Source organism: Pezoporus wallicus, unplaced genomic scaffold (assembly GCF_028554395.1).
Source record: "Pezoporus wallicus isolate ANWC-B61680 ecotype Strahan unplaced genomic scaffold, APGP_CSIRO_Pwel_v1 contig_6966, whole genome shotgun sequence".
NCBI lineage: Eukaryota > Metazoa > Chordata > Aves > Psittaciformes > Psittacidae > Pezoporus > Pezoporus wallicus.
In genome coordinates, this window is record NW_026639746.1 from 500899 (window position 1) to 522585 (window position 21687).

The following is a 21687-nucleotide window of genomic DNA, read 5'->3' on the forward strand; positions in this document are numbered from 1 at the left end:
ATCTACCTGGGCTTGTGCAAAACGTTCAACACTGTCCCACTCGACATCCTTGTCTCTATATTGGAGAGACATCAATTTGATGGATGGACCACTCGGTGGATAAAGAACTGGCTGGATGGCTGCACGCAAACAGTTGTGGTCAATGGCTCAATGTCCGGCTGGAGACCAGCAACGAGTGGTGTCCCTCAGGGATTGGTGTTGGGACCGGTCTTGTTTAACATCTTCATCGCTAACATGGACAGTGGGATTGAGTGCGCCCTCAGCAAGTTTGCAAATGACACCAAGCTGTGTGGTTCGGTTGATACGCCGGAGGGAAGGAATGCCATCCAGAGGGACCTCAACACACTTGTGAGGTGGGCTGATTCCAACCCCATGAAGTTTAACCATGCCAAGTGCAAGGTCCTACACCTGGGTTGGAGCAATCCCAGGCACAACTACAGGTTGGCAGAGAAGAGATTCAGAGCAGCCCTGTGGAGAAGGCCTTGGGGGTGTTGGTTGGAGAGAAACTGAACATGAGCCAGCTTCAGTGTGCACTTGCAGCCCAGAAAGCCAACCGTATCCTGGGCTGCATCAAAAGGGGCGTGACCAGCAGGTCGAAGGAGGTGATCCTGCCCCTCTGCTCTCCTGAGACCTCACCTGGAGTATTGTGTGTAGTTCTGGTGTCCTCAACATAAAAAGGACATGGAACTGTTGGAACAAGTCCAGAGGAGGGCCACGAGGATGATCAGGGGACTGGAGCACCTCCTGTATGAAGACAGGCTGAGGAAGTTGGGGCTGTTCAGCCTGAAGAAGAGAAGGCTGCGTGGAGACCTCATAGCAGCCTTCCAGTATCTGAAGGGAGCCTATAGGGATGCTGGAGAGGGACTCTTCATTAGAGACTGTAGTGATAGGACAAGGGGTAACGGGTTAAAACTTAAACAGGGGAAGTTTAGATTGGATATAAGGAGGAAATTCTTTCCTGTTAGGGTGGTGAGGCACTGGAATAGGTTGCCCAGGGAGGTTGTGAGTGCTCCATCCCTGGCAGTGTTCAAGACCAGGCTGGACGAGGCCTTGGGTGATATGATTTACAGTAAGGTGTCCCTGCCCATGGCAGGGGGGTTGGAACTAGATGATCTTAAGTTCCTTTCCAACCCTAACCAGTCTATGATTCTATGTAGCTCCCTGGGTGTGCAGTGACTGCCACATTTCAGTGAGGTGACATGCAGGCAAACCAGCTCAGCTCTGGAAGCAGTAAAATGACTTCTGGGCAGTGCTGCATCTGACTATATAAGCCCCATCTCCTGTGCGATGAGATATAGAGTAATACAGCACTTCACTTCTTCTGGGTGCCAGAATCCCATCCAATCTCTATTACACTTCTAGAAAGCTTACCTAAGCCAAGCGTCACTGTACCCATGAGGCAGTTGGGGTCTTCTAATAAGAAAGAACATCCATTCTTGTGCTCTTCTTTGGCAGTATGGCTGTTGGGCTTTTGTAACCTGAAAAGAAGCAAATTTGAGTCCATACCAATATCATTGCTGTAATTCTTCAATATTTTATTAATATTTAATTAGCTATGGAGTACATATATATACACATATATATGTATTTATATATGCACAACTCTGTAACATGAATTTCCAGGACCCTGAGAAATATGTGAACCCTAAAATAAGCATGTCTGTGTGATAAGGAACATATCAGAACTGTATTGAATTCCATCTGGAAAAGCATCACTAAGATGCCAACGCTTAAAAAATGTCTTAAAGAAACTGTATCTGAAGAAAATTCACTAAGTTATCCTGATAAATACCTAAAAAGCTTTATCTGCCTATGAAAGCTTATCTGCAGACAAGCAGCATATCACATTAATGCAAGCAAGAATCTTTGGTAGCAAAAACAACTAAGTGTTTTGACAGTATAGGTGAAATCACCTCAGAGTTGTATATTCAGGACTGCGGCAAACACTGCAGAGATGTGCAGAACCCCGTTTCTTCAAATGGTCTATGCAGAACTGATTAGTGTGATGTGCAGTACTGCACTGCTGCTTATGTTAAGTATTGCCTTACCATATAAATCTCATATTTTGGTCTCGACTGTTCAGTCAGTTGTAAAATTTTTATGCAGAAGACTGATCTCTTTCTGGATAATATTTAAAACTTCTGTGCCTCAGTGTCAAGACTCATCAACCCCATCCAAGGGAGGTAGTATAATTTGCAGCATCCTTCTACATCAGGAAGTTAATCTAGCACATCAAGCACAGGATTACCTCCCAGGCATGTGCTTACCACAGTGCTGACTCTTGTGTAGTACCTATCCAAGGATATCTCAAAATAGCACTCCCCCACAGGACAGGGGAATACCCCCCTAATTCAGTACTGACTCATGTGACAGCTGTCTCCTTATTCACAATGAAGAAGCGCAATTACAGAAACATGCCTGTGTGTGTAGGACAACATGCAGCCCAGATACACGGGTCTGATATGTATGTCTATGTGAATCCACCATTCCTGCAACTGCAGCACTTTTCAGCCTCTACTGTGTTGTTGTGCAGGGTTGACTTTGGCTGGCTGTCAGATGCCCACCCAGTCGCTCTCTCACTTCTCATCATTAACAGGGAACAGGGGGACAAAATAAGATGAAAAGCTCATGGGTTGAGATAAAGACAGGGAGATCACTTACAGTCAGTTATAGTCATGAGCAAAACAGACTTACCTTGGCAAAAACTAGTTTAATTTATTGCCAACTAAAATAGGTTTGGAAAATGGGAAACAAAGATTAAAATACTTCCTCTCTGCCCCCAGCACTTTTCCCCAGGCTCATCTTCACTGCTTTATTCTGAATTTTTCTACCCACTCCCAGCCCTCGCATGGTGGAGGTGGACATGGAATGAGGGTTGTGGTCCTTTCTGCTTCTCCTTCCTCCTCACACCTTTACTTGCTCCAGTGTGGGTCCTTCCATGGGCTGCATTCCTTCAGGATAAACCTGCTCACCATCAATCTCTGCTCTGGCACCTGGAGCACCTCCTTGGCTTCTGCTTCTGTGACCTTGGTGCTCACAGGGCTGTTTCTGACACTTTTTCCCTCACTTCTTACCACCATGCAGCATTTTGTCCTTCCTTTAACTGTTTTCTCAGAGAGATCTCCACCATGGCTGCTGGACTCAGCCGTGCCCTGTGGTGGCTCAGTTGGACCTGGCTGGAGTGTACTCTGTGCTAATATCCGATTTGAAAACAAAGACACAGGTTAAGTGAGTTGCCTCAGATCTCAACTTGAGTGTGTGAGAGAGCAGGTGATCATAGCTTGTTGTCAGGCAGAAACCTCTGCAGGGTCTCAGATGATGTCGTTTACACTGGCTGTGGCTGCAGACTGTGAGCATCAGCTGCGTTATCCACAAACATCACTGAGCCGAATTTTCTTAACATTTATTTAAGCATCTTTAGATGTTGGTGCCATTTTGCCCATGACCAGAGAGATACACTTATTACCTGAAATGTTGCATTTTTTATGTTTTCATTCCTTTGATTTGTTGAGTTTGCTACAAGGTCAGTAGCATGGTTTAGCTCAGTGCTGTTTCTTAGATCAAAAATATGCTAGGCATATTCTGAAAAATATACAACCCAAAATCTTGTCGCTTTCTTTACTTTAATATTCAAATGCCTTGCAGTAGTGATGGCATTTACACTATTTTATATTTTAACATAGGCCATATACCTTTATACACTTTTAACAGTGTTTTAGGGACTGTGTTATGTAGATTCAGGAAGAATTTGATCCGGAGGGGCCTCTAGTAGGCCCATGCATATCAATGCATTCTTCAACAGCTCTGACTTCAGTAAATGTTTTGCTTCAGGTGCTCCCATGAAGAATTAACATAATAAGTCAAAGGTAAAAAAAGAAAAAAAAAAAAGCCAAGAAATAAAAATAGTAATACATTTAGATGAGTTGAAGAGAAAATAAGGAGAGAAGAGACAAAATGCAAAAGAGCTGCTGACTGTGTTGGGATTTTATACAGAAGGGGAAGAAAATTGAAATGCCCACTTACCAAACCAGAAGAAAATCCTCAATTACAACGAAACCTGCTTCACATGTATTTTTTAAGAAGTCTCATTGTTTATATTTACATCTGTTGTGCATAGGTTTATGAGGTGGAAAGGTGAGTTAGGAGTGCAACAAGATCATCATAACTGCCCCTGGTCTTCACCAAAAAAGGTAGGACAAGTATGGCTTCAGACCACTGCAAGCCTTCTTCACCAATGGCTGACAGAAGGACACAGGGAAGTTAATACAGTGTAAAGCAACTTTACCCCTAATTTGCTCCAGCCCATCCTCTGGACTGTAGGACCTCCAGGGACTGGAAAGTACTGTACCTTCTCATACAGTTTCTTTGTACTCCATCAGATCACCTCTGCTACAGCAGACTCCTGGGTACTTACATAAGGAGCATCTTGTCCCTTTGAACTGCTCTGAGAAAAAAAATCAAAAGCTAATCTAGGCTATTAAAAAATGTCTGTTTGCTTGCCCTCTGAAACTAGCATCAGACACATAAGCGCAGAGAGGTATCTGCACAGTACTAGAATGGTTCAGAAATGTATTGTGGTTGAAGTAAGTCCTTGTGGTGGATCATAGTCCTTGTGATACGTATTCAAGGGTGAGATACCATAGCCCACTACATCTTCACTGGACTGCATTGATGCTAACAATGATTTTGAAAGTAGGAATTTTGTGCAGTTGCCTTTTCAAATATTTTAGTTTGTTTTCCTCATCTAAGATTTACAAAAAAAAAACAAATAGAATCCTAGAGCAGGTTTCCCACTGCTGAAGTTCTTTGACTAAACCTGAATATCAAATAAGTTGACATTCACTGCTAGAGGATCACAAAAGGTCTTCCCTGAACACAGCAACCTTCAAATGTCTGTGTAATGCTTAAACTGCCCTTAATTTAGTAGCTGGGCTGAACTAATTATTGTGAACATCAAAAGGTTTCCAGAAATACAGTCATTAAATATTTTTCCTTTCCCTACCATTAAAAAAAGCAGCTCCTGACTTTATTAGCACTTAGAGTTTTCTCTTTAATTGGGTGCTAATGATGGTGTTTTTTCAAGGATTTTCAGGCTAGCACCTTGGGGTAAGTAAGCATATAAATAGGTCTGGTAAGCTTTAGGGCTGAAATTTCAGGTTAACAGCATCATTAGAAAGAGGATATACAATTACAACATTAAGTATTTCCTTAAATTAGCTTTGTGGGTTTACATTTCAAAATGACTCATAACATGGCCAAAGTCACTAATATATGCCCAACCATTAAAAAAAAAATAGTGATTTTATATTGATATAAATTCTCTCATACTTTATAGTCTGCTTAAAATATTTAACGTTTTCTTCATTTAATGAAAAAATGAGGATTATTATTTTATTTCTTATCAAAAACTTCACTGAAATAAATAAGTTCATCTGAAGCATCAAAGAGAGATGAGGCTGTGAGAGATGACTGCTGTCTCTCAACACACCATTATTTGCTCAGAGGCAGGGGAGTACTCCATGTGGACATGGACTGAAATAAAGGCAGCCTTCATCAGAAAAAAAACAGAGTGAGAATCTCCTTGCACTGTCTTGTCTTGGCATTTCCAGAGGCCACTGCAGAGTATTTCCTCTGCTGTTGAATCACAGACATGGTATGCAAAATGATTTCCTGTCCCAAGCAGCCTTTTTCTTTTTCTACCCCATAAGCCATACAAATTTAGATTCGGAACAATTCTTGCAGGACATGTTCCTAACATTCTTGTGGAACTACTAACACTGGGAGGAGTACTACCTCCCAGTGCTGAAAATCTGCCCATTCTAAAGATTTTCTAAAGACAAAATAATTGCAAGTTCTAATAACTTTAATAAAAAAACCTCACATTGAGCTTTTGTTTGTTTTGTTGTTTTGGGGTTTTTTTTTGTGTTGAAACAAGGCAACATTTCATTGTGGCTGAAAAAAACCTACTTTAAACTAATTTCCCTCTGTCTTCTAATATGGTGTAACTACAATTTGATACATCAGACTGAGGCCTGCATCTTATTCTTTACCACCAAAAAGTTTGCTCACTGTGTCTTTGTGCTTTTAGCCGTATGAACAGATCACCTTCTTTAACAATGCCCCCTGGCTTTCTGCACTAGGCATCCAGCTCCAGACAGATGTGGGCTATATTAATAATGCCTGTGTTTTACCTCCCGCTGCCCTGACCTTCACTGGGGAAAGCGAAGATCTCAGAAACAGTGTATCTGAAAGAGCAGATTCATTTGGGGCCAAATCCCAAGCCAGAATCAATCTAAAGACTCTGCTGAAGCCAAGAGAAATACGTTACTGAAACCAGTTGAATACCTTTTGCCACAGCAGACTCTGCATCCCTCAGTAGAATTTTATTTTCAATTGGTTCTAGGTTGCCAGAAATATTACAAACACTAACGTGAGTATATCCATGTTATATGTAAATGGTACAACTCAGGTTCTTTAAGAGTCAAACTGTCATGATTGGCACCCTGCTAATTTATCTGAAATGATAATTAATTTCATTCTTGCAGGCTATTTCTCAGATACCTTTTCAGGCTATCATCTTAGAATTGATGGGAGGGTTTCAGCACCTCACTGGAACAATATTGTGACTATATGAAAATACCCAGTCTTGATTTCTGGATTTCAAGGAAGGTTCTAGCCTTTAGAGCTACAGCAAAAAAAAAAAAAAACCAACAAAAAAAAAAAACCCAAACAAAACAAAGCAACCAAAAAGCAAAAAACAAAACCAAGACCAAACCCAAAATATGTCTTTAGTACTTTAATGGTATCAAAAAATCTACATTAAAAAAAAAAATTGAAAAAATAACCCCAAACCTTTGAATATTGAAAGCAAGCTGGTAACATTCTGGAATGCTGTTCATCATATTTCAGCTTTTGAGAATGGCAATGCAGCTGGGAGTCCCATTTCACAAATGAAGAAATTGAAGTAGGGTTTTGGATTAATTGGGGTAAGCTCCTTTTGAAAATGTGCCAAATGTTAGGGTTCAGAGGCAGGAGGGAGCATTGAGGTTCCCAAAAGCCTCAGGTAAAAGCTCCGACCGCATTCATCTACCTGTTATTCTACCATCACATAATGAGCTAGTGCCTCAGAGAAAACTAATCAGTCATTATCCTTTCAGGGTGACCGTAGTGACAGGCTTCATTTTGGGAAGCCAGAGACCTTAGCCCGAAACCTTGGTGCAGTTCTCCAGGCCATGTAACCCAGCGCGATATCATAGCAACAGCTGATTAGCCAAATTTGTAGGAAAGTAATGCAATTTATTCCAGTTTAAAGTATGTAACAAATCTTCACAGATTATTTAACTAAGCATGATACTGGAAGTTGGCAAGAAGCCTTTTCTGACAGGAGAAAAATAAACCCTTTTAATTGGAAAGTGTATTAACAGCCCCTATTTTTACAAGGAATAAATGTCCATGAAACCTTCCATGTCAGTAATTCATAACTTCCTCCAAAAGCTGGCACAGCTAGGGCAGGAGCTGAAAAAGCTGGCCCACTGAGGAGCCTGAGCCTTGTTTTAAAGGAATAGCAGTGCTAATGACAGGAGGTCGATGAAACTCTGATGTGCAGTTTGGGAGAAGGGGCGCATGACTGACCAGCCATAGTCACTTCTCAAGATCAAGGAACATCTCCCATCTAGGACTAACTCATGCATTGGCATGAGCTAACATCCACCATCAGAGAGGCTTCTGGCATGCTAGGAGCCCATGGCCCAGGAGCAGCTCCCTTGTTGCTTGGGAGTAAAAGGAGTGCCAGCTTCTACCCTTGCTGTTTGATGAGACTCTGTCATCAGACCCTGACTCAGCTGTATCCTGTGAGGGAGCTTCTCCTCTGTTTCCATATGGTGAACACATCACATTTATACTCTCCAGGGTCTGCAGATTGTTAGAGGTAAGAATACCAAACCTGAGTAAGGTAACTCCTCAGCTCAGGTCTGCGGATTGAAGCAAATTGCAGGAAAGGTCTGAAAACCAGAACTACTGCAGACCCTCAGGGTCTATGTGTGGCTGTGGCTGCCACCATGGTGGCTGACAGCTCCCTAAGGGAAGTCTCTCTGAGGATGGCACAAGCTCAGGTTCCCTGTGGGCTCAGCCCCTATGCTGGCTGGGAGCCGCAGTGGAGGCACACATCAGTGACTGTGCAACACCCATCCGGCAAACAAATATGGGCCAGGCACCAAAGAGCCTTTTGGACACAACCTGCTTTTTTAATTAGTTCTACTTTGGGAAGACAGAGGCAAAAAGCTTTGAGAGAAGGGAAAAAACCTCCAAAACCCTATGACTAAATGTTTTCTTTCACCCTCCCCCACTTCCTCCTTGCCTTGAGAAACCTCCCACAGCTCAAGAGCAGGAACCAAGGCTCTGTAGGGAATGACTGCCAAGAGACACTTGGAGCAGCAGGGCAGGATGAACATCCAGCTGCATCCAACTCTGCTTCCCTCAAAAGAAAACAAAGTGGTATTACAGTTTGGGTTGAGAAGAACAAATGCTTTCCATGATGTTCTTACACAAATCTCAGTTTGCAATACAAATAGGCTTTTACACAGTAATTAATTTTTGAGAAGCTTAAAAAAATTATAATGTTTTCTATAATAGTTTTGTTGTGATCACCTACAAATCCAGACAGTCAGTTAGAATGTTCATGCCCTCTGAAGTAATTTCTCTTTTAATTTGTTTTAATTTTAAGGATAATTTATCTTTTGCTTCTTAGTGTATGCAAAAAATAAAAAGATAATATTGATCATGCATGTTTACTGCAAAGAAACATTCTCAATTTAATTATTCTGCAAATAATACAGCTTTAAATATAGAAATACAGACTAGCAGTGTACACAAGATAACCAGAAATGGAAAAGAAAGAAGAAACTCTGTTCATGTATGCACACTATAATGTTTCATCAGGCAGTTTGGAGTAAAGAGGGAGCTCCTGCTGGGACATTCAAAGAAGAAAAGCAATTAATACAAATAACTGTTGACTGCTCGCATTCTCAAGTCCTGATCTCTCTCTCATTAAAAGCAATTGAGAAACTCCCTAATATGTAACAAGACAGATGAGACCTTTTAACTTTTCTGCCACCTTCCTGCACTATGATGTAAATGTGGTGTTGTTTTGCTGGCATCAGAGATAAAATGAGAAATAAAATGGGTAGGTTTCCTTAGTGTTTAGATTACCTTTTTTATGAGCTTCATACATAGCTGTGAGGATCAGGTCTAACCTTCCTTACCAGCATCTCTGAATCAGATAGTTCCTTAATAAGCCTAATACTAAGGGAGAATTATGGTAGACTATTCTAAGTTAATTTCAAAATCAACTCTGTCAGTGGAAGACACTATAATTCAGAAATATTGTATTCTGGTAAGCTCCTTTTTTCCCAGAAATACTAGCTGAAATGTGCAAAATACAATTTTTCTTATATGTGCATAATCAAAATAATATTGCAGGTGATGAATAGAGGTGAGAGAGATTTATTAAAACACTTTGTGTAATGTCTCATAAAACCTTAATATCTCCAGAATTAATTTCAATTGGAATAGTAATAAACAAAGTCGCACAAAGTGGAAACCCTCTGAATAGCCATAAATACACATCAGTGACAAATATCAGTTTTGATTTGTGGGCAAAGGTACTGAAGATCCAGTTTTGTTTAAAGTGTCCCTGACAGATCTGGAAAGTAGGAGGGAAACATGATGCTAAGAGAAGGAAGTTTGAGAAATAAACCAAAGGAATCTGGAGGAATTAGAAATGTGATATCAGAAGGCATTACACCTTGAGGAAGAACAGTCTTGTACCTCTGAGCAGGACTAACGCAGATCAAAACTTGAAAGGAGGAGAAACCACAAAAGCAGTTACATCAAAGCAAATTTCCTATAGCTATGAGACAGCATCTGCTCCTGCCAGGCTGCCTACACCACTATTTACTGGACAAAGCCAAGACTGTAGCTGCTCAGATGAGCTCTTGTCCATTTGCACAGAGAATGAACATAGGGTCAGAGGAACGCTTCAGCTAACGCAGTGCTCTATAGCTACCTTAGCTTTTGTCCCTTTTTCTAAAGGACATGGAAGAGCTGGATTGCTTCTTTATGGTTCCTACCAATGTGTATTCTTTTAACTAAGCCTGATGAGAAAGAAATCCTAATGTTCTCTGTATACCTTATGCTTTAAAGGTAGTAATACCTCATTTTGATCTTTAGAACCTTTCAGTATCTCAGAAAATATAACCGAAATCTAATGTAAGAAAAGAGAAAGTTGTTCATCTTATTTTTGATGTTTTTTTTTTTCCAGACAATTTCATATTTAATTCTGGAATTTTGTCATTTCAGGGACAATACATGGCTGTGGCACTTGTGCTCTACACAGCCTCCTCCAAACACCTTCTCAAGGCCTCCTGCTTCCCATTTGTATACCGATTTACAGGAAGGCTGAACTGTCCCTTAGGACTGTACTACCAACTATACTGTATTAAATAGCCTAATCTTAAAACTGGTATAATGCCTTTAAATCTTTGGGAGCTCCATGACATAGGGGCACCATCCTGTACATCCAGCTCCTTCTGGGGTGTACACCATGGTGATAATGCTGAATTCAGTGGAGCCACACTAGTTCACAAAGCTGAGAAGCTACAACTGCGGTGACTAGCTGACACCAATGGTCTCGTCAGTACAGCTCTACTGCAGACTTACAACTCTGGTTAGTCCAAAAGGGCATCCTAACTGAAGCTTAGGGGCAGTGACTCAGCAGGCGTTTCTTCCCTTGCTCCTTCTGAGAAACAAAAAGAGCTGTACATGGTGAAAGTCTGAAAAAACCCATCTCCATATGGGTGTCTGCTGAGAGGGAAAGACCATGTGTAAAGAGACGCAACAGTGCTAACCAAACCCATGAATTGCTGAGAGGATATGTATCTTTAAAAGATTTTCAGGGGGTTTAATGCTGTGGAAGGGATGGGGTCAGGTAACTGCAGATAATGTGCAGTATACAGCTGTGTTTGAGGCTTTTGTTTGCATTAAACCTACAGAAGCCATTAAGGGGTGTTCATACTGCCAAACAGCCTCGGTACTTTAAAACAGTTTGTTTCAGAACTGGCTGCTTGTATTGGAGTGAGCATCGCTGGACACGGGTTAGAGCAAAGGCGCAAGTTTGTGCCTTGCTGGAATTGCCACTTCGGCGGGTAGTGTGCCCTACCTGGGAAGTGCCGAGGGCAGCTGGCAGAGCAGCCCCAGCCGTGAGCACAGCAAGCTTCAGACCTGAGCCCGGAGCTGAGAACAGCCGTGATACTATTAACAGGGTAATTCGAAGAGGCACTCTCAGTCCAAGACTGCCATCCTGTGGGCTGTGCTTTCAGCAGGAAATGCTTAACATCCAGCATTAACAGCCTGCGATGAGTGATGGCAAACTTTGTCTCGTTTATTGCACACAAAAGAAATAAAGGATTATTTTTTGAAGACTCTCTCATGACTCTTTAAAAGCAAAGAAAGGAAGTTAAGTACTTCTGAAACAATCAGAGAGATAGCAGCTTACAAAACAATAATATCTAATAAATATTTCACAGCTGCAGTGTTTTACAATTTACAGGAATGGTTTTATTTGGAAGAGTTTTCAATATAATTTAATCCCAGTGTTGATACAGGCTGGGGCATAAGTGGGTTGAGAGCAGCCCTGTGGAGAAGGACTTGGGGTGTTGGTCAATGAGAAACTGAATATGAGCCGGCTTTAGTGTGCGCTTGCAGCCCAGAAAGCCAACCGTATCCTGGGCTGCATCAAAAGCAGCGTGACCAGCAGGTTGAAGGAGGTGATCCTGTCCCTCTACTCTGCTCTTGTGAGACCTCACTTGGAGTATTGTGTGCAGTTCTGGTGTCCTCAACATAAAAAGGACATGGAACTGTTGGAACAAGTCCAGAGGAGGGCCATGAGGATGATCAGGGGATTGGAGCACCTCCCGTATGAAGACAGGCTGAGGAAGTTGGGGCTGTTCAGCCTGGAGAAGAGAAGGATCAGGGGCCACTTCAGAGCATCCTTCCAGTACTTACAGGAGGCATGTAAGAAAGATGGGGACAGACTTTTTTAGTATGGCCTTCTGTGACAGGACAAGGATTAATGGTTTTAAACTAAAAAGAGTGGGTTCAGATCAGCTATAAGGAAGACATTTTTTAGGATAATAGTGGTGAAACACTGGCACAGGTTTCCGAGAGGGGTGGTAGATCCCCCATCCCTGGAAACATTCAAGGCCAGGTCGGACAGGGCTCTGAGCAACTGGTGTAGTCGAAGATGTCCCTGTTCATTGAAGGGGGGTTGGAACAAGATGAGCTTTAAGATCCCTTCCTACCCAAACCATTCAGTGATTCTGTAACTCTGTGAGTCTATGATTAATGGTTTATAAATTCAGACATAAAAATTTAATTAAATCTTTTAGCGGGAGAGTCATTTGGTAAAAAATCTGCTTTCCTAACAGATGTTAGCTAGGAAAGCAGCTTTAATGCAGGAAAACTGCTCTTCTATCGAGTTACACAGGCAAGTGTGGTTTCTTTAAAGAGCTTAATGGGCATAAAGTATGTTATTTAGTCAATATTTTGATCTAAGATATTTTAATATATCTGCATCCTAGTTACAGATATTTTAGAAAGTTGAAGGTGTTTTAAAAAATCATTCAGTGCTCAGGGAAAGACAGGTGTAATAAGGGAAAATATTAAGCACCATTATCTGGATCTGACAACATATATCCAATATACATATATGAAGCAGCACTGTGTGTATGATTTACTTGGTTTTAGCATTGCCACACTTTTTCTCACTGCTGGCTTTGTAAACACACTGTCCTCCTGGAGTATGATTGCTGAGCTTGGAAATCTCAGGCAATCAGATGCTCCCAACAGCAGGGCACATCTGGAGAACGCAGGTTCATTATGGGGAACGAAGAGCCCTGCTCCCTGCTCTGTCATTTGCTATCAAGGAGACTATTTCATTCAAAGATAAAAGCCAGGAGTATTGTTTTATGTTTTCCAAGACCCTGCAGTATGTGTAGCTCCTTCTTTGTATAGCTAATATGTAGCTTACAATGAGACCTCAAAATGTTGAAATAATTTAAGAACCCAATGTGTAAAAACAGCCCCTTGATCAATATTAACAATATATTTGGGATACATGAAAGAGAGGGCATCAAACTGGGACATTATTAAAGACATAATATTTTTCTTTTTACTGCTTCAGAGATAAAATGACAAACAATAACAAGTTTGAAATCTAATCACATAGTGGCAATCTACTAATCTGCTAATCAATTATTATCAGCCTCATTTGCATTTCATTTACAGGTTCATTTTCTTAAATGAAGCCTTTCTTTTAATATTTTCTACTGTATTGCAGTAATTTCAAACTATGTGCTAAATATATAATATCAGCTGGTTAACTGTAAGAGAGTTCTGGTGTAATATTCTATAATACTTTATATAATAATCACTCAGTTAACTTTGCTGTATTTACTCTGCAATTTACTTGGTGTAGCAACACACAGAAGAGATTCTAAGTTACCGCATACAACTTTGATCACAAAAGTTAAAAAAATGCAAATGTATTCAACCATTGGCATCCATAATAGATTAATTTGAACTGTGAGCATTCTTTTTGACTGTCCAAGTTGAATTTTTCATAACTGCCTTTCAGAAGCTGTTAACGTTCTTCTGTCTAAATTAAATGAATAGGAGTGTTGCTCTGCTTTTGAGAAAAAGAATCATGAATGTCTTGATGGACCATGCAAGAAAGTTTGTTTTGTTTGAAGACATACAACGTAACTCCTCAGTGAACATCAGTGCATGTCTAAAACGCTCAGGTCTATAATAAGGTGATTGTGGCACTGTCTAAAGCAAAGAACAGGGTAGAATATTTCAGTCCTTTAAAACAAGACAGACAAGCAACAGTCCAGCTCCCTTCCACCAGACACTAAGGCATGGATTTGGTTAACAAAAGGAACTCCCATGCTGCATGTTTGTATCTCTGATGAATAAAAATCACAGAGCTCCATTCAGTTGTTATGGAGGCTGTAAACACAGAACAGACATGGCATAATCAGAGATTAGACAAAACCAACATCCATCTCTTTCTGCTGTTTGTAGTAAGCTTGTCAGTTTTATTACTTTAGCTTTTGTTCAAATTCTGCAACTTTGCAACTTTTCACTATTATCAAATCTCTCATTTGAAGTATGTGAGAAGAAACAGATATTTTGAGTCACAACAAATATATATCTCCTCATGTGATACATTTTGACACGTTCACATTACCACCCTTCTGTTAAATCACAGTTTTGAAGAAAACATCAGGTGGGACACCAGACATCATAAAAAGGAAAATATAATTGTACCTATGGAGAATAACTGAATATGGGTAGCTGGAGTCCATCTATTCTTTAATGTCCCTGAATATGCCAGGTGACAAAATCAAAAATGTTGAAAGTGACTTCTAACACTGAAGACAGAAGCATTTAATCTGTTCTAGTGTTAATTACTACTGTAATACAAAATGTTTCTTTCAATGTGAACCATCAAGATACTTAAAGAATTATTTAATGCAGCACTGCTGCACATAGACCAGTGTTTCCACTGAAAAGAACATAAAGAAATAAATACAGTGACCTCCTGAAATATGGCTACTAACTTGTACCTCGTATTTTATGTTGTGGCCCAGAGAGACACACAGGACACAGAAAATTCCACACTACATGAAAATGGTGGCCCTTCTGCCTGCTGCTGCAAAGAGAAATGCATATGGAATCCTGCTGAGGACCACACCTGACAATTCCTCAATGAAATTAATAGGAGAATTAGGGCAGAATTATTGTTTGTGCGCGTGAAAAGTAACCTGCAAATGTCAGGATTTTAAACTGTTACCAGAAAACAACTTAGGTGGGATTTACTCCTTTGGAAAAATTCAATCTTCAATAGAAGTTATTTAGACATGTGTATCTAGGGCAGCAACAGCATACACCTATTTTACCTTTCAAGCACGGGCTAAATTTCTCCAGACTGAAATCAATAAGGTTAATGCTAAGGCTGTGCACATCAACAGTTACAGCTTTCTGGGGCCAACAGACTTTATTCATGCAAACTGACTTTTATTTTTTTTATGATTTTACCACAGAATATAGCCTGATGCTTGCTGGGACTCGTTTTCATCTACCAGAGCAACAGGGATTCCTTGGGAATTCCTGTATGCACATATTAATCATCTGCTGGCCCATATGCTTGCTGCAGCCATGTGCTGAAATTCACTTAGAAATTTCTATTGATTAAAAAAAGTCACAGCTGTTTCTCAGGAATCTACTTTTCTGGGAAGTCAAACTTGGTCTGCTTCACTTGGTTTAACAGAGCCTCCGCATTTACAAGGACACTGAACCCTACCTGTGCAGAAGCCAACAGAGCAAAATCTCTTTAAAAAACAATCTTTTCTGTTTTAGTGGGTTTAGAATAGGCTTGGAAAGAGACATTTCTATACCAGAATACAAGACTTAAAGACACAAAGGGGTCTTATGTATCCACACCTGCTATGAAGGAAAGTATTTTCAGTCTGTCTCGTGTCACGTTGAAAATTCAGCATAGACGTTTTTGTACCTACATTCTCTACGTGTGCAAGCAGATAATCTCAGTGGAAATACAAAGATAATATTAAACAGATGCCACGAAATGGGCCTTGCCATTATAACACACAGGTCTACCACATTATGGGAACTCTGCTTGACAATATATAGCCATATATATTATATATATAGACATTTCTATAACTCATTTGCTGGGTTTTTTTGGGGGGAACAAGATTCTGGGCTGCTCTTGATTGCTGTAAGCCACAGAGGAAAGAAGTTAAAGCTGTTATTTTCCGTCATCCTTTTCAGGTCAATAATATGAGTAAGCTGAGCAGAGTCCTAAGGCAAGTGAATTCTGTCTTAGCAATGGTATCAGCTGCGTTCCACAGAATTAACCAGCACAGGAGGTATTGTTCTGCTCCCAGAGACCCTGTTTCTGATGAAGGGACCAGCTGAAGGATGCGGACCTGCTACAGCACCTGTGAAAGACTGCATGAAAGAGCAAGGTGTGATTACGGCAAGACGTGTGCTGCTGCCAGACAAACAGGGCTGAGATGGAGGGACTCACTCTCCCTGCATCGGTGCTGCTGCAGAAGAGAGGTTTTGTCTGTGCTCTGTGCATGATGGATGCAGGTGCATGTTGTACACTGTTCCCAAACAGCGGCAACTTTGCCTCCAGAAAGGAGGCAAAACCACAGCATAATGTGATATCATCAAAATCTGCTGCTTTTGCCACAAACAGCGCAAGTTCTGTCCTCAGCACTTTGCATTTGCTTCTCCACAAAAAGAAAATTAATTTCAAAGCCCAAGTAAAGCACCTTTGAAAGGTGGGTAGTGATTTAGTGCAGAAAGAACACAGTTCCATCTTATCTTCATGTTTTCAACAAACATTTTCAGAGGTCTCTGAGAAGAGCTGACCATCTGTCATGAATAAGGAGAAATCCCTCCAGATCTTGTTTTGGACACGAGGCTGAGTTAACCACCTGTCTGTACATATGTCTATAGGGACATCAGGGACCAGCTCAGTATAACCTCTGTGTTCTTTTAGATTTATTTTAACAGGCAATATGTTATGTTAAAACAAAACTGTCCCTGTGGCATCATCCATCAAAGAGAATATCTGCAGCATAAAGAGCAGGCCTTCCGAGGGGAAAACACACGATTCTGTTCAAAGTTGTCAATATTTGTGAGTTTTATGCAAATAATAGTTGGAATTTTCTCTTGTTAAAAGTTGGGTAGAGTTAGAATGTCCATTAAAGGGATTAAAATGAGATCTGGATGTGAAGTTAGATCAAGACTGACACAGGAAGAAAACCTCAAATGACTACATTGCTTTCATTCCTGGTACCAGAGGAACCTACTAGTTTTAAGATATGGATGTTAAGATATAAGAAACTCACTATGAAGAAAATGGTTTGATAAGGTTTTGGTGACATCCAAACTAGATATGTAGGACATTTTGGCTCTCCTTTCTGTAAGCCTCCAAGATGCTTCTGGGCATATTTTTTATCATATTGATAGTAAACATTACAGTATCAAGTTAGAATGACAAGATTTACACCTCAACCACATACAGCTTTCCTGTTCAGAGCACTTTTGTGAGAGTTCAGATGATAGAAAACCAATAATGAAATAATTTTCTATTAAAATGATAATAAAGTGCACTACACAATGTCATTGCAGAACAATGATGTTCTGAAACTTTCAACTACTCTATTAATTTCAATATTGTTAACTCTAACACTGATAATGTTATTTTAAATGTCAGTGCTGTTAAGTATTTCACAATTAAAAGACTAAAAATGAGACTCATTGTAAATCCTTATATTGATATTATAAATATGGATAGCATCAGGCACAGGCAATAATTGTTCAAATTAAAACACATTTGTGAAACGTCTCGAGCATGAATTAGTGCAGTTTCAACAGACTAATTTAGCTTTGCTGTTCTCATTTTTTTAATACACAAAAGAACCCTAGCAAAAATAAGAAAATTACTTGAGTAATTCTCCCCAGATTACTGAAATCATCCATAAAATTATTTGTCTTTTGGTTTACAACAAAAATATTTGTGAACCCCTATAGATTGAAATTTCAGCCAGAAAATGTAAAACCTTTTGAACCATTTTTAACCTGTGCCGTTTCAGTTTTCCACTTGAAAGCATTTTACTTCAGAAACTGACAATGTTTATTTTTAACTCCCTGAAAGTGGGGAAAAAGTAAAAATTGTTTGCATGGGGTGTAAAAGTTTGAATCGCAATGAAATTTGCAGGAAAAGGGACTGAAATATTACTATACAAAAAGAAAAAAATACAGATTCATTCTGAAATAGTTCCTCTGTTAAAGCAGCAAATTGCAAAGATTCCACAAAATCCATCAGCCACTAAACCTGAGCTGTGAAATTGTTACTATTAGGGAGCTTTTTCCCTAATGTCAAAACTAAAGCATCTTGACTGCAATTAAAGCCCATTATTTCTTTTTCTACACAAAAGTTTTTGCCAAAAAAGGGTTCCTTTTTTTAAGCTACTTTCTACATGTTGAAGGCTCACTTTTCCCTTCTCAGGATTAACCACCACCAGCAGTAAGTGCTACCAGACAGTTCTCTTTCTCTTTCTCTTGAAAAGGAAATCTTTTCCGTTGTCTGAAAATAGATCCAGCTTCACAGTGCATGAAACCTTCCAAACGATGAAGATAGTGGGGTTTATGCCGCTTTGTCTGTGCCTGTTGTTGCTGTTAGGAGAACTAAGAGCAGGAAAGAAACAGGAAAGAACGGACTAGATGAGTAATATCAGGAAAAGAAATTAGTCTTTGGAGCCTCATGGATCAAAACAGAAGCCATCCCTGGCAGCCCCCCACTGCCAAAACTCTGCTATGCAAACCCAATACAGTGGGTTCATTAAAAGGTCTGTCTTGGACCCCACAATATTAATTTACAAAATCGGTGTTAAAATGTCTCTATTTCAGGGAAGCCTGAGGTTCAGCAAACTGATTCTATTTTGGTAAAATATACCAGGATTTAAGTCTGTTACACCCTATGGCTTCCCACGATCTTCTAGTTAACTTTCATAATGTAGTCTTTGAACATTATCAGCTTTCTCTGCCAAAGGCCACTTGACATTGCTATTATCTATATGACCCTTCAACATCGTTAGCAGTAAGTCCCCTCTGTGATTTCAGTTAAAGTTGAAGGGCACCGCAGACTGCCTCTCATTTCTGGACTGCATGAATTAAACCATGGCAAATAGTAATATATTGAAAGATCACTGATTTTACATATTATATTTTCATACAAGTGTTCCATAATCCAGGGAGAGGCGTTAATTTAATTTACCAAAACAAACTGAACATGAATCTGTTCTACTTTGCAGAACGCAGGCATATTTACTGAATAACGTTTTAATTACCTTTACATTATTTGTGTATATTTGTTCTGCTTGAATTGCTAGTTGTATCATATTGTCTGGAAGTCAGCATCTTTCTAGACTTGTATTTGTCTGTAGTATGTATGTATGGGTTTTAAAAAGTTAATACAACAAACTCAATCATACAGCTACTGATGCAGTTCTAAATGCTTCGGCATTACTCTTAAAACTCAAGACCACTTCCTTCAGGTGGCATGCTGGGGTGTACAGAGCAGGAGCTAGCTAAACTGTTTTGCACCTTCTTAATCTCTCATTGTGCAATGCAAAAGTCCCGTGCTGAAGATTTGCTCAGTTTGTTCACCTCCTTCAGAGTTAGCATTCTAATTCCCTCTCTCAAACTGGAGGAGAAAGAAAATCAACCAAGGAGAAACCTGAAAATGCCTGTTAAGAATGAATCTGGAGAATGAAGATAAGAGAAAATGGAAGGCAGGGACAAGTCTTCTTCATCTCTGCCTCCAGGCAATTACTTTTCAGTTCCACCCTTGAGAAAATTTGTCAGAAATTATAAGGGATTTGTCTTTTGTTGTAAAAAATTTTGGCCCATGGCTGTAATTTTTCAGTAATAATATATGAATTTTAGCCTAAATTTATATTTGGTCTAAATTCAGCCTGTGAATGTATTTATGTCTTATCTCTGAGGGAGAACTACTTAACTAAGTTATATTCATTTAGGGAAAATTAATCATGTTTGTGAAAGATATATAAGCTCTTTATAATTTTACTGTGTTATCACAATAAGCTGGTCTTGATAAGAAAAGTTTTCCACAAGAAAAATTATGCCTTCCATAGTTCTCCTACATCTTTCTAGTACATTTGTACTAAACAAGCGGCTCATTCATCAGAATGAAGTACTCAAATCCCGTAGAGATCATTTTGCTAATTTAGTGCTATCATGTGATTAATATTCAATGCTTCTTTTCCTAAATAAAGGATTTCACCTCTTCACACACCTTTTTATTGCTTAAACATACATTTCAGGAATCACAGTTGACAATATCATTATTTTGCCTAGGGATCTAGCAGCATAAAATGAACTTGCATAGAAAGTTAAAATATTCATATTTCAATGAGCACATAAAGAAATGGAAATATGGTTTCTAAATGAAGAAGCAGAGAGTGGTAAAGCCCCTTAACTTTAAACACAGTACATATCAATTTAAACACTTTAACTACTTGCACTAATTGTTTTGGTAGTCAACAAATACACTCCCAGGAGACACAGAAGAACTTCTATTTATTTCAATCCTTTTGTGGCATACCTGAATAGACTCTATACTGGGAACAGCTTGTACCAGCAGTCAATATAGCAATACATATATTAGGATCAATAAGTATCTGTCTTGTAAAAAATGTTTATACTGTGCCTCACATCTGCAGCACAGGAGTAGAGATACTCAAGATTTATGCGTAGGTAAGAGGGCAAGATAAATAACTGTTCTGATGAGAAAGTTGTCAATAAAATGACTGGTTTTGTAACAATTTTTATTTCTCATTGAGCACATTCATTTCAAGAAGGCTTGCTTTAGAAGGCTTCCTATTTACAGGGTGAATGGTTGGGGTAACAGGAGCCCAAGTTCACTGGTCACAGGGTGTAAATGGGACACAGAGGATTCACAGGCAGGTACCCAAGTTCAGAGTAGGGCCTTAAATCTGAGTCTCCCATATGCCATGAGATGGCTCCGACTACAGCATTATTGACTATTCTGACAAGAAGTTAGAGGAATTCTGCCTTAAAAATAAGCAAGATGAAATAAAACTGAAAACCTCCAACTTTTTGTACTGGGTTTGGCTGGAGTTAACTTTCTTGACAACAACCCGTACAGTGCTGTGTTACGGATTTGTGATAACACACCAGTGTTTTGGCTACTGCTGAGCAGTGATTCACAGAATCAAGGTCTTCTCACGTTTTCACTCGGCCCCTTCAAGTGAGTAAGCTGGGGCTAGGCAAGAGGCTGGGAGGGGGCACAGCCAAGACAGTTGACCTGAAGTAGCCAAAGGCATATTCTGTATTTACTTATTAAACTGTCTTTAGCTTAACCCACAGGTTTGCCCACTTTGACTCTTCCTGTGCCCTCCCCTATCCCACAGGGAGCAGGCTGTGCTGGTGCTTCACTGCTGGCTGGGGTCAGCCCACTACACTTCTTTTCCTAACAGAATTCACTGAGTGTCTGAGTCAAGAGTGACTAAATTTCTAATTCATCAGGTGATTAAAAAAGCAGCCTTAATTTGGCAGTTGAGGCAGAAGTGTGTTCAGTTCAGTCCTTGGAGAAGTCACTGAGTTTCTGCTTCACTCCCTTATCTGTTAGCCAGAGATAACACCACTTCCTATTACGTTCTGCTCCATCTAAAGTAGAGCAAAGCTCCCACAAGGGTGTGGGGCACATGGCAGTACCAGACCAAAAGCAAGCAGGAGATCAGAAGCCCAGGCAGCAGGGTAAGCAATACCATACAAAACTGAACACAAGCAGAGGAAGTGCATTTCCCTTTAACAATCATCAAAAGTACCTTCATATATTGAACAGAGCCTTAGGTGACATGGTTTAGTGTGAGGTGTCCCTACCCATGCCAGGGGGGTTGGAACTAGATGATTTTAAGGTCCTTTCCAATCCTAACTATTCTATGATTCTATGTACCTCCCCCCTATAAGTACCTTCAGATTACCAGG